Source organism: Pangasianodon hypophthalmus, chromosome 3, assembly GCF_027358585.1.
Source record: "Pangasianodon hypophthalmus isolate fPanHyp1 chromosome 3, fPanHyp1.pri, whole genome shotgun sequence".
In the NCBI taxonomy this organism is placed as follows: domain Eukaryota; kingdom Metazoa; phylum Chordata; class Actinopteri; order Siluriformes; family Pangasiidae; genus Pangasianodon; species Pangasianodon hypophthalmus.
Window position 1 is genome coordinate 1384774 of NC_069712.1, and position 12727 is coordinate 1397500.

At 41.2% G+C, this 12727-nt stretch overlaps 1 protein-coding gene across 1 annotated transcript in view; it reads left to right on the forward strand.

Annotated features, from left to right (window-relative positions):
- The first annotated feature begins 465 nt into the window (after positions 1-465).
- The window catches only part of coro2aa (coronin 2Aa), a 35877-nt gene continuing 23615 nt past the window's right edge, over positions 466-12727 (forward strand). Inside the window, exon 1 of the mRNA XM_053232872.1 lies at positions 466-818. The gene's annotated coding sequence lies outside the window, so the exon portion shown is untranslated. The remainder of the gene's footprint in view (positions 819-12727) is intronic.

Below are 12727 nucleotides of genomic sequence, written 5' to 3' on the forward strand. Positions count from 1 at the left end.
GGGTTATTTGATCATATCTGATTACTGGGGGGTTATTGATTTGATCATATCTGATTATTGGGGGTTATTTGATCATATCTGATTATTGGGGGTTATTGATTTGATCATATCTGATTATTGGGGGTTATTTGATCATATCTGATTATTGGGGGGTTATTTGATCATATCTGATTATTGGGGGGTTATTGATTTGATCATATCTGATTACTGGGGGGTTATTGATTTGATCATATCTGATTATTGTGCTGTTGTCCATAAACCCAAAAAGCTTGTGGCCCTTTTGGGATTCCACAGCGGGTCAGAGCGCCTCCACGTGCTCTGGAGGAACCGACCAATCCCTGAGCAGAACTCTTTCGCAAGAGGCCAATCCCACAGCGGAAGTCTTTTCACGAGCGCTTCTTGGGGTGGCCAATCCGCAGCGTGCCTGACCTGAGGCAGGGGCGGGGCGTCGCAGTGGGCGTGGTTTTGGAGGAAAGCCGAAACAAGGCGTGTATAGCCCGGTGTAGAGACACGGCGCGCGCTCAGGTTTCTCCGCCTCCGTCTGCAGGTATCTTCATCATCATCATCTTCACCATCATCATCATCATCATCATCAGTCCCGCAGCGCTGGATTTTATCTCTTTTATTTATCCGCTGTGTGTTTTGTCCTGACTGCAGCTCTTACACACACACACACACACACACACACACACCCGAGGCTGTTTCATGAGCGCTAGAGGAGACACACCGCTGCGGAACCGTGAGAGAGAACCGCTGAGAGAACCCAGAAGATCCCGATCCTCTCTCACCTGAGCTCCCGGTGCACGAGCCCCACAAAGGTAAGGACGGTTAACGAGGTCATGAGGGTAAGACAGGTGGAGAGAGACAGACAGGTGAGGAGAAAGAGACATATGGAGAGAGACAGACAGATGAAGAAAGCCAGACAGGTGAAGAGAGACAGACAGGTGAAGAGAGACAGACAGGTGAGGAGAGACAGACAGGTGAAGAGAGACAGACAGGTGAAGAACGACAGACAGGTGAGGAGAGACAGACAGGTGAGGAGAGACAGACAGGTGTGGAGAAAGAGACAGGTGAAGAGAGACAGACAGATGAAGAAAGCCAGACAGGTGAGGAGAGACAGACAGGTGAAGAGAGACAGACAGGTGTGGAGAAAGAGACAGGTGAAGAGAGACAGACAGATGAAGAAAGCCAGACAGGTGAGGAGAGACAGACAGGTGAAGAGAGACAGACAGGTGTGGAGAAAGAGACAGGTGAAGAGAGACAGACAGGTGAAGAGAGACAGACAGGTGAAGCAGGTAAAGAGTGACTAAAGTTAACATGTGAAACAACTGTGATTTTATTTCAACTAAACGCAGCCTGTGAAACCTGACAAATCACTACTGAGAGCTCTGAGCTCGTGTGTGTGTGTGTGTGTGTGTGTGTGTGTGTGTGTCTGTGTCTGTGTGTGTGTGTGTGTGTGTGTGTGCTGACTCTTTGCACCACCAGCTACAACCTTGTAACTTCTCCACATCATGAGAAGCCAAAAAAATACAGGAACACTGGATCCTGATCATGCGAGTTAATGAGACAGGATGGAAGAGTGTGTGTGTGTGTGTGTGTGTTAATCATCTCACACACACACACACACACACACACACGCACGCTGAAGCAGGTTATAAGGAGATAAAGGTTCAGCAGAGTGTGTGTGAGGTAGTGAACAAACACGTTTCAGTGTTATCACGCTTATCATGTCTCTGACTGTAGATTAGAGTCTAATCTAAAAGTTGGACTTCTTTTTAAAAAAAAACAACAGCATCATAAACGGTCTGCGTATCGATGGCGGTTGTTCATGTTTGGCTCGGATGTGTTTTGTTTATTTTCAGATCTGTGTGAAGGACCGGGATTAGTCTTAAAGCTAAGCTCCGCCCCCAAACTCATTAAACATGTTTATACTGAAATATTTGATGTGTTTATTGCTTCTGGTGACTTTACTGATGTTTTTTAGTTATTCCTGTCAGAATTTAGTGGTTATGTGTCATGCTGATGTCACAGTGGGCGGAGCTAGCATAGTTACAATGGAGTTTAACAAGAGAAAAAAATTCACCAATCAGGAATTGCTCTTAGTAAACATCTTTTCTCACTTTTTGTTTTCCAACCATTTTCAACATATTAATGAGAAATCCAGCAAAAACACTAGACTCAAATCCCAGAATGCATTGCAGCTATATGACGCAGAGTCTCGGGTAGCCAGCGATGCGTGAGATGGCATGATGGTGAGATGGCATGATGGTGAGATGGCGAGATGGCGAGATGGTGAGATGGCATGATGGTGAGATGGCGAGATGGTGAGATGGTGAGATGGTGAGATGGCATGATGGCGAGATGGTGAGATGGTGAGATTGTGAGATGGTGAGATTGTGAGATGGTGAGATGGCGAGATGGTGAGATGGCATTGACTGAGGTATTAGTGTGAAGGTTGAAGCTTTGGGTTGCCAGCGATGCATGAGATGGTGAGATGGTGAGAGGGCATGATGGTGAGATGGCATGATGGTGAGATGGCATGATGGTGAGATGGCGAGATTGTGAGATGGCGAGATGGTGAGATGGCATGATGGTGAGATGGCGAGATTGTGAGATGGCGAGATGGTGAGATGGCATGATGGTGAGATGGCGAGATTGTGAGATGGCGAGATGGTGAGATGGCGAGATGGTGAGATGGTGAGATGGCATTGACTGAGGTATTAGTGTGAAGGTTGAAGCTTTGGAAGTTGATGTATCTGAGGAATGTGTACAGAGGAGGAGGTGAGAGAGCTGGACAGACTAAAGGACTAAAGCTCCGCTGCATCGCAGCACAGCATTGTGGGTATTGTAGGAAACTGTGAAAATACACCAATATGTCCATGAAAGATATTTACGTTAAGAAAATCAAGTCAGAGCTCCATTATGAAATAAATCTTGGACATCATCGAACATCACATTTCCAAAATGTTCTGGAGTTTGTGGAAAAGTCCCATTTGTTAGGAAGAACAGAGGAACGGATGAAGATGGTAGTGAAGCAGATTAACTTTACGCATCATGCCTTGATCTTGATCTCCAGGGAAACAGGAAGGAGGAAGAGCAGCAGGAACTCTCCTGGAGGAGAAATAAAGATGGAGATGTGCAGGATGCTCCTGTGTTAGGTTTAAGATATCTAGTTACTTCATCAGTGACGAGCGACTCGAGCTGCGTTTTCACTTCATTTGAACAGTGATGTAGAGTGACGTTCGTTGTGTTTGTGATAATAATCGGATAAATCCCCTTATCCCGGGAATACCGGGAGTGAAGCAGGAATACTGTAAATCCCGGCCGGAATGGGACGCCAGTCCACTGCAGTGCCACAGTAATCATTTTACTTTTAATATTATACGCAGAAACCTGTTATGTAGGGTCGCACGATCGTCACTGTGTGTGTGAAGTTGATTCGTTTCCTTCTAAACTGCTGCCTCGGGTTACTGTTCTCTCACACCATCAGACGACGGTTTGATTCTGAGACGCGTTTAATGGAAATATCTCAGAAGGTACCAGCTGAACGCTTCTTAGAATTTCTGTCTTATAATTATATAGTTTTGTAAAGTGTGTATCCGGAATTGTTCACTCTGTACTCGCTGTGAAATAGCCTTGTTTCTGAGATGGTGTTAAAAAGCAGCAAACAAACAAATAAACAAACAAACAAACAAGCAGTTGTCCTTCTGGAGGAACCCATGAAGATAGTACGTAATGCTCTCCAGCAGTGTTTCTCCGTCTGAAAGGGTTCTGAAATCAGCTACGACTACTTCATTATCCAAGAACTCTTTATTCTCAGAACATATCAAGTACCAAGAAGCTAAACATTAACCTCCTGACAGCTTCGAGATGTTAAGAAGAAAATAATGAGCAGTAGTTAGTAGGTTGCACTGCACACTTTCCCAGGAAAGGAAAAAAAAGAGTTCTTTAAGGGCTCTGCTGAGGAAGCACTTCTGAAAGAACACACTGTAGGTCTTTCACCCAGAACCTTTATTATGTTTCCTTTATCAGGAAAAAAAACAAATCCAGAAGGTTTCTACATGTTTTTAAGGCTGTAGTGGTAACATCAGCTCCTCTCTTGGCCAAGTGTGTAATGCGTTAGAGTTTTTTTTTACAATCGTCTGTGTGTCGGTTCCTATCAGGTAGGGTTCCTGCACTGAAGAACCCTTAAAAGTTCTCTTGGTTTCATTCTCAGATATTTTTTTATTTAAAAACCTGCCAGGAGTTTATCATTGATCTTCTTGGTACTTGGTACCGTTATAGAGAAAAGGGTTCTTTCAGGGTTCTTTAAGCGTTCTTTCAGGGTTTATTGGATCATTAAGGGTTCCTCGCTTTCAGGAAAGGGTTCCACTTGGAAATCTGGGAAGAGTATGTTGTAGGGTTCTATACAAAGCCTTTACGGGTTCCTCTTACAGTGCAGTGGTAACGTAAGGTTCTCTCTCGGTCTTGTTCTCTGAGAAGTTTTTAAAAATGTCTGTGAGACTCGGATAAAAGAACTATACAACACTTTTAGGAGACTAAGAGCTCTTAACTGTGCAGTGAACCTTTGAAGAACCCCTGAAGAACCTTTGAAGAACTTGCAGGACATTTCCACTACAATCTGTAGATGATAGGAGCTGCTTCAGGGCTGCGTTCACATTCCACATTGCACATTCTGATGTTTTGCTCAGATCAGATCTGTCTGTCTCGATGGTTCAGATTCATAATTGTAAGTGAATTTGAAATGTCTGTGTTTAACAAGAACACACCTGAAACGTCCCACACACACACACACACACACACACACATTGCGACTTCTTGGGTAATTGTTTGGACTCTGTTTCTGTTCCTTCCCTTTCTGATGAATCAGTTTGAATCGATTCAGATATGTATCCGATCCGATCTGATCTAATCCTGCATATGGACGTGGCTCAGGTCTGATTGATTATTAGACTCTTCACTCACACAGACCTGGCAGCTCGGGGGAGATTATTAGGTTTATTTTGTGCCGCAATATTATATAATATATACATATAATATATGTAATATCTTATTATTTTACTTAAATATCAATAAAAATGAAACGTGTAGTCTAATCTAATCTGTAAATAATCTAATCTTTAGATCTAATTTACAGATTTATGGATTATCGAGTTTTATCACAGAAAAAAAAACAGGTGAACAGAAGACATGACACTGCTCTGTCCTCATATCAGTCCAGAGACACTGTGTGTGTGTGTGTGTGTGTGTGTATGTGTTTGTGTGTGTGTATGTGTGTGTGTGTGTGTGTGTGTGTGTAATAGTGCAGCAGGATTGTGGTTGTTGCCAGGTATCAAAGTCCCGAGGGTGCGGCCGTGTACAAACACGCTCTCTGAACTCGCGCTGTACACTCACTGCTGAATCCAGGGCTCTAACACACACACACACACACACACACACACACACACACTCACACACACACACACACACACACACACACACGAGGACTGGCCAATATGACCAAAATATCATAATCGCGATGTCAGAAGACACGATGCGCTTCACGATGTATAGGTTTGATAATAAACTGTAAGCAAAGCAGCTGTGCTGCATTTTAAAAAAAAAAATGTTAAAAACCAAGTTTATGATACTTAATGTAAGATTTTCAGAAATAACTAATAAATAATTCTGTAAAATTTATTAGATTTTATTATCATTTTAAACATCAAATCACCTGCTTCCCAAGTAGAGTTTTATAAGTGTTAGCTGAAAAAAACGTAAAAACGTTAATACACACTTTAAAAATCATGTATCATGACAGAATGTTATATTGTGATATCACACACACACACACACACACACACACTTGCTAAAAAGACTAAATTATAGGTAGCTAACAAACTAATTTTGATCTAAATAAGTGCTGCAGTAACACGCTGCCTCATTAGGCGCCCTACTTTTCAAGTGCCCTAGATCACAATGTCATATCAAGATAACATCATCGACACACACACACCTGTTACTGAAACATCTGGAGCGCGCTCGTAAAACCTGAAGAGGAGCGCTGCCTCGGGCCTACTGCATCACGCCTCTGTGTGTGTGTGTGTGTGTGTGTGTGTGTGCGTCTGTGTGTGAGAGAGAGAGACAGCGGCCTGGGGGTGTCCAGGTGTGTGTGTGAGTGTGTGTGTGTGTGTGTGTGTGAGAGAGAGAGAGAGAGAGAGAGATAGGTGTTCGGGTAGGGGGAGGGGAACATGGTGAACTCACCTGAGCTCTCTCTCACACACACACACACACACCTGTAGCTTCTTCATGTCAGTGTTAATGATGAGTAACGTCCCATGTGTGTGTGTGTGTGTCTGTGTGTGTGTGTGTACGTGAGTGTACGTGTGTGTATGTGTGTATGTGTGTGTACATGTGTGTGTGTACGTGTGTGTGTGTGTACGTATGTGTGTGTGTGTGTGAATATGTGTATATGTGTGTGTGTATGTGTGTGTGTGTGTGTGTGTGTGAGTGTGTGTGCATGTGTGTGTGTGTGAATATGTGTATATGTGTGTGTGTATGTGTGTGTGTGTGTGTGTGTGTGTGTACGTGTGTGTGAGTGTGTGTGCATGTGTGTGTGTGAATATGTGTATACGTGTGTGTATACGTGTGTGTGTGTGTGTGTGTGTGCATGTGTGTGTGTGAATATGTGTATACGTGTGTGTATACGTGTGTGTGTATGTGTGTGTGTGTGTGTGTGTGTATGCTCACATTCTCATAATTACACAGTGCAGGATGACTTCATTCAGTAACACACACAGAATGAGGTGAAGTCATGACTTGTTATTCGTCCTCCGCTTACAAAAGTATTGGCACCCATCATTATAAGCCATTGTTCCTTTTCTGGCTGCACAGACACAGTATTGTTTATATTACTTCTAGCAGAATGTTAGTTTAAAGTTTTGTGTGTGTGTGTGTGTGTTTAGTCTGCAAAACGAATGTGCTGAAAAGTATTGACACCCTCACAATTCTCATGAATACAGTGTGAAGCGTTCCCGTCTGGGGAACGGGGCAGTGAACAGTAAAGCGATGTTTTTATTAAAAACGACTGAGACGGTGATGTCGCTGATTTTTTCTACAGCTTCATCTGAGAAAGATTTAATAGTAAATGTAGTTAATCTGTTAAATAAGGGATAAAACACTTGGGATAATAATAATAATCGACGGGGAAGTTGATTGTTTTCCTCTAACAGCACGTCCCTGGGCGTTTTATTCCTTCTGCACCACAGCAACTTACCAACAATTACAATTTTTCATTTATTGTAGAACATCACGTCATACTTTTTATCCATTTATAGTTATATTTATTGTTTATGAAACATGTTAGTTCCTGTTGTCACTTACGTTATAGCAGCTATAAACACTCGTTCCCTCACCAGCCTCTTTATTCTCTCTCTTCAACTTAATAAGATGAAAAAATCGCAGCTTGTTACGCATGTTAGTGAGAAACCGCAAAGAAGCGTAAACTCCTCTGTCCTGAAAACTTTAAATTACAGCTTTACCTCGGACTGTTACAAAGCGCTGACACTGGAGACTCCTTCCATCAGTGTTACATAAACACATTTCTCCTTACAGAACAACAGTTAAACATGTTTTTAATCTGTTTATGTGGAGCGTCTGCTGTACACGTCCCTGTGAATGAGCTGTTACTATAGAAACCATAACGCATTAGAGCGAGCGCATTAATATAAAGCTGCGCTACTGTCAGAGCTGCTGTTATAGAAAACTAATCAACACCTTCTGACCAATCAGAGTGCAGGATTCAGCAGCGCTGTGGGATAATCTGATTTAATGACCAAGTGTCATCCACTAAAAACATGTAGAGTTGAACTGTTCCACCTCGCTGCGTGAAATACAGTTAAACTGATTGTTTCACTACAACACCGTGTGTGTGTGTGTGTGTGTGTGTGTGTGTGTTAGGGCTGTGCTTAGGGTCATCTGCCTGTGGCTTACACTAACACCTGCTTCAGACACACACCTTTGTTTAATGCCGTGACTAACTCTGTGTGTGTGTGTGTGTGTGTGTGTGTGTGAGAGAGAGAGAGAGAGACTTAGACAGGATTACACACACTGGGAGGAGAGTGCTGGGATTTATTCTGTGCAAATGCAAAGCACTCAACAGCACACACACACTCAACAAACACACACACACACACACACACAGACACACATACAGTGTTGTCTCCCACACACTCCTCCCTAGCTGGACACACACACAAAGCTGCCACACTGTTTGCAAACAAAAACACACACAGTTAGGACGCAGTTGACGGCGACTGGAGGAGTTCATCAGCACACACTGCTTTAATTTATATTCTTTACAGCATTAACATTCCCAACTGTTTGAATATTAACGAGTGCATAATGAATATTAACAAGTGCATAATGAATATTAACGAGCGCATAATGAATATTAATGAGCGCATAATGAATATTAATGAGTGCTTACGCTGTAGTACCGCAGACACAGTGAACATTCACTACACTGTGCTCTTATTAGCAAAGGAAATCTTTACAAAATTCAATTTTATCAACATTATTTATAATTGTGTTTATGGATTTAGCCACAGAAACATTTTCTGATCTTTAGTTTAACGCTATTAATATTCATTTATATTCATTAATATTCCTGATCGACGTAAACATCGTGCAGTGAGACCTACATCCATGTGAGTGTGTTTGTGCTGTAGTGTACTGTAATGTGTAAGCGATTCTACAGTAAACGAAAACCTCAGAGGTGTGAACTACACGCAGACGAGTTTAATCAGCTCTACGTAAAGAGAGACGGACTTTCGGGCTTGAAGTCGCCGACTCTGAGTCCGGCTCTGCTGACACACTGAAGCTAAAAATCTAAAAATCCAGTCTGGTGTCTCTTTATGAGATTACAGTCTGCATCTGAGACGTTTAAGTAGATAAAATATGCAGGAGATTGAGAAGTGTGTGACTGAGGATGTGATGTGTGAGACGCTAGCTCCAGTTAATGAGTTAATGAGTCGTTAGTTGTGTAGTTGTGTAGTTGTGTAGTTAAAAGGCAGGCGTTGTGTTTCTATCTAATCTAAACTGTCCTGGTGGTTTTTAATACAGTAACATGGAAAGTGGTGATAAAGTGTTACTGTTCATGAGACTCAGCATTAAGGCTTTAATTATCATCCTTCCTCTTACTGGAACATGAAGATCAAACTCCATTTATTATTCATCGTGTGTGTGTGTGTGTGTGTGTGTGTGTGTGTGTGTTGGTTATTTCCGATCAGAACTTCCTGGTAAAACCTTTAAGTGCCATATCCATCGTCTTTTTATTGATGTTTATCAGAGACTCCGCAGGATTTAGTGTTTTAGCCGGAGTAGCTTTGTCCTGTTCACAGAATGTAGCTTTAGTTTTCGTTTATCTATCTATCTATCTATCTATCTATCTATCTGTCTATCTGTCCATCCATTTATGTTGCATTGTCAAGTTAGTTCCTGTTCTCACCTACTTTACAGCAGCTATAAACAGTTGTTTCCTCGCCAGCCTCTCTCCTCTCTCTCTCTTTATCTCTCTCCTCTCTCTCTCTCCTCTCTCTCTCTTTATCTCTCTCCCCTCTCTCTTTCTCTCTCTCCTCTCTCTCTCTCTTTCTCTCTCTCTCTCTCTCTCTCTCTCTCTTTCTTCTCTCTCCTCTCTCTCTCCTTCTCTCTCTTTATCTCTCTCTTTCTCTCTCTTCTCTCTGTCTCTCTCCTCTGTCTCTCTTTCTCTCTCTCCTCTCTCTTTCTCTCTCTCCTCTCTCTCTCCTTCTCTCTCTTTCTCTTCTCTCCTCTCTCCTCTCTCTCTCTTTCTCTCTCTTCTCTCTGTCTCTCTCTCTCTCTCTTTCTCACACACAGAAAAAATCATCATGTCATTTTCCTGAGAAAGCACAGAGCGTAAACTCGTCTGTCCTGAAGACTTTGCTGTGCTGTGAAACTTTGCAAAGCACTGTGACTATTACAAAGCGCTGACACTGGAGACTCCTTCCATAAATACATTTAAAAAAATCACCACATCTATGATTATACATTTTACTTGTTACTTGTTTCTATATTACTTGTGAAACAACAAGTTTTTTAATCCTCTGCTGATCATCAGTGGAGCGTTCGCTGTACACGTCCCTGTGAATGAGCCGTTACTATAGAAACCGTAACGTATTAGAACGAGCGCATTTATATAAACCTGTCGCTCACGTTACAAATAAAGTCCGAGCCGCGCTGTTATACGGGAATAACACATTATGATGTTTATGATGATGGTGTTTATGCTGATGATGGTGTTTATGATGATGGTGTTTATGATGATGGTGTTTATGATGCTGATGGTGTTTATGATGATGGTGTTTATGATGATGGTGTTTATGATGTTGATGGTGTTTATGCTGATGGTGTTTATGATGATGGTGTTTATGATGATGATGGTGTTTATGATGATGATGTTTATGATGATGGTGTTTATGCTGGTGACGGTGTTTATGCTGATGGTGTTTATGATGATGGTGTTTATGATGACGATGTTTATGATGATGATGGTGTTTATGATGATGATGGTGTTTATGATGATGATGTTTATGATGATGGTGTTTATGCTGGTGACGGTGTTTATGCTGATGGTGTTTATGATGATGGTGTTTATGATGACGATGTTTATGATGATGATGGTGTTTATGATGATGATGGTGTTTATGATGATGATGTTTATGATGATGGTGTTTATGATGATGATGGTGTTTATGATGATGATGTTTATGATGATGGTGTTTATGATGATGATGTTTATGATGATGATGGTGTTTATGATGATGATGGTGTTTATGATGATGGTGTTTATGCTGATGGTGTTTATGATGATGATGGTGTTTATGATGATGATGTTTATGATGATGGTGTTTATGATGATGGTGTTTATGCTGATGACGGTGTTTATGATGATGGTGTTTATGATGATGGTGTTTATGATGATGATGGTGTTTATGATGATGATGGTGTTTATGATGATGGTGTTTATGATGATGGTGTTTATGCTGATGACGGTGTTTATGATGATGGTGTTTATGATGATGATGGTGTTTATGATGATGATGGTGTTTATGATGATGGTGTTTATGATGATGGTGTTTATGCTGATGGTGTTTATGATGATGGTGTTTATGATGATGATGGTGTTTATGATGATGGTGTTTATGATGATGATGGTGTTTATGATGATGATGGTGTTTATGATGATGGTGTTTATGATGATGGTGTTTATGATGATGATGTTTATGATGATGGTGTTTATGATGATGGTGTTTATGCTGATGACGGTGTTTATGATGATGGTGTTTATGCTGGTGACGGTGTTTATGATGATGGTGTTTATGATGATGATGATGTTTATGATGATGGTGTTTATGATGATGATGGTGTTTATGATGATGATGGTGTTTATGATGATGGTGTTTATGATGATGATGATGTTTATGATGATGGTGTTTATGCTGATGGTGTTTATGATGATGATGGTGTTTATGATGATGATGGTGTTTATGATGATGGCGTTTATGATGATGGTGTTTATGCTGGTGACGGTGTTTATGCTGATGGTGTTTATGATGATGATGGTGTTTATGATGCTGATGGTGTTTATGATGATGATGGTGTTTATGCTGATGGTGTTTATGATGATGATGGTGTTTATGCTGATGGTGTTTATGATGATGATGGTGTTTATGATGATGGTGTTTATGCTGATGGTGTTTATGATGATGATGGTGTTTATGCTGATGGTGTTTATGCTGATGACGGTGTTTATGCTGATGGTGTTTATGATGACGATGTTTAAGATGATGATGGTGTTTATGATGATGGTGTTTATGATGATGGTGTTTATGATGATGATGGTGTTTATGCTGATGGTGTTTATGATGATGATGGTGTTTATGCTGATGGTGTTTATGATGATGGTGTTTATGCTGATGGTGTTTATGATGATGATGGTGTTTATGATGATGATGGTGTTTATGATGTCGGTGTTAGTGATGATAGTGTTAATGATGATGATGATGTGTACGTGGCCTGTATGGTGAATATTGTCAGCCACAGTTAAGTGCCTGAGGTTGTGTTTTTAAAGACTGAATGCAGGTGAAAGACAGAAAGTGTGTATTGTTCAGCTGTTGGTGTGTGAATGAGTGTGTGTGTATGTGTGTGTGTGTGTTATAAATATTCTGTAGAAGGCTTGTGTTTATTATAATAATGAAATAAATAAATATCAGTATAGTATATCAGTAGTGTGTGTAATCGTCACCTGTGTGTGATCGTCCCTGTCCTTTATTCCTCCTTCTGAGCGTGGGTTATTGCAGTGTGTGCAGGAAACGCAGTGTGTGCAGGAAACGCAGTGTGTGCAGCGGCTGTATGTCGATAAGTGTATTGATTTAGTGTCGAGTGTCCCTGCGCGTAGTGCACTAGCAGCTGCTGCGGTTATTTCTGTACAATAATGTCCCGTCGTCTGCGATTACTGACTAAATAAAAACTCTGTTCTTTCACCACAGCGCTAATAATCACTAAAACAACAGTGATCGAATCAGCCTATCGTAAACATGATCACGTCACACAACTAGCCTTTTAGTGTTGTATAAAGTTACTGAGCTGTCTAAATGTTACCTCACATTTGCTAGCAAGCGATTCCGGTGATGTCACATGATCATGTTCATGATTTAAAATTAAATGTAAT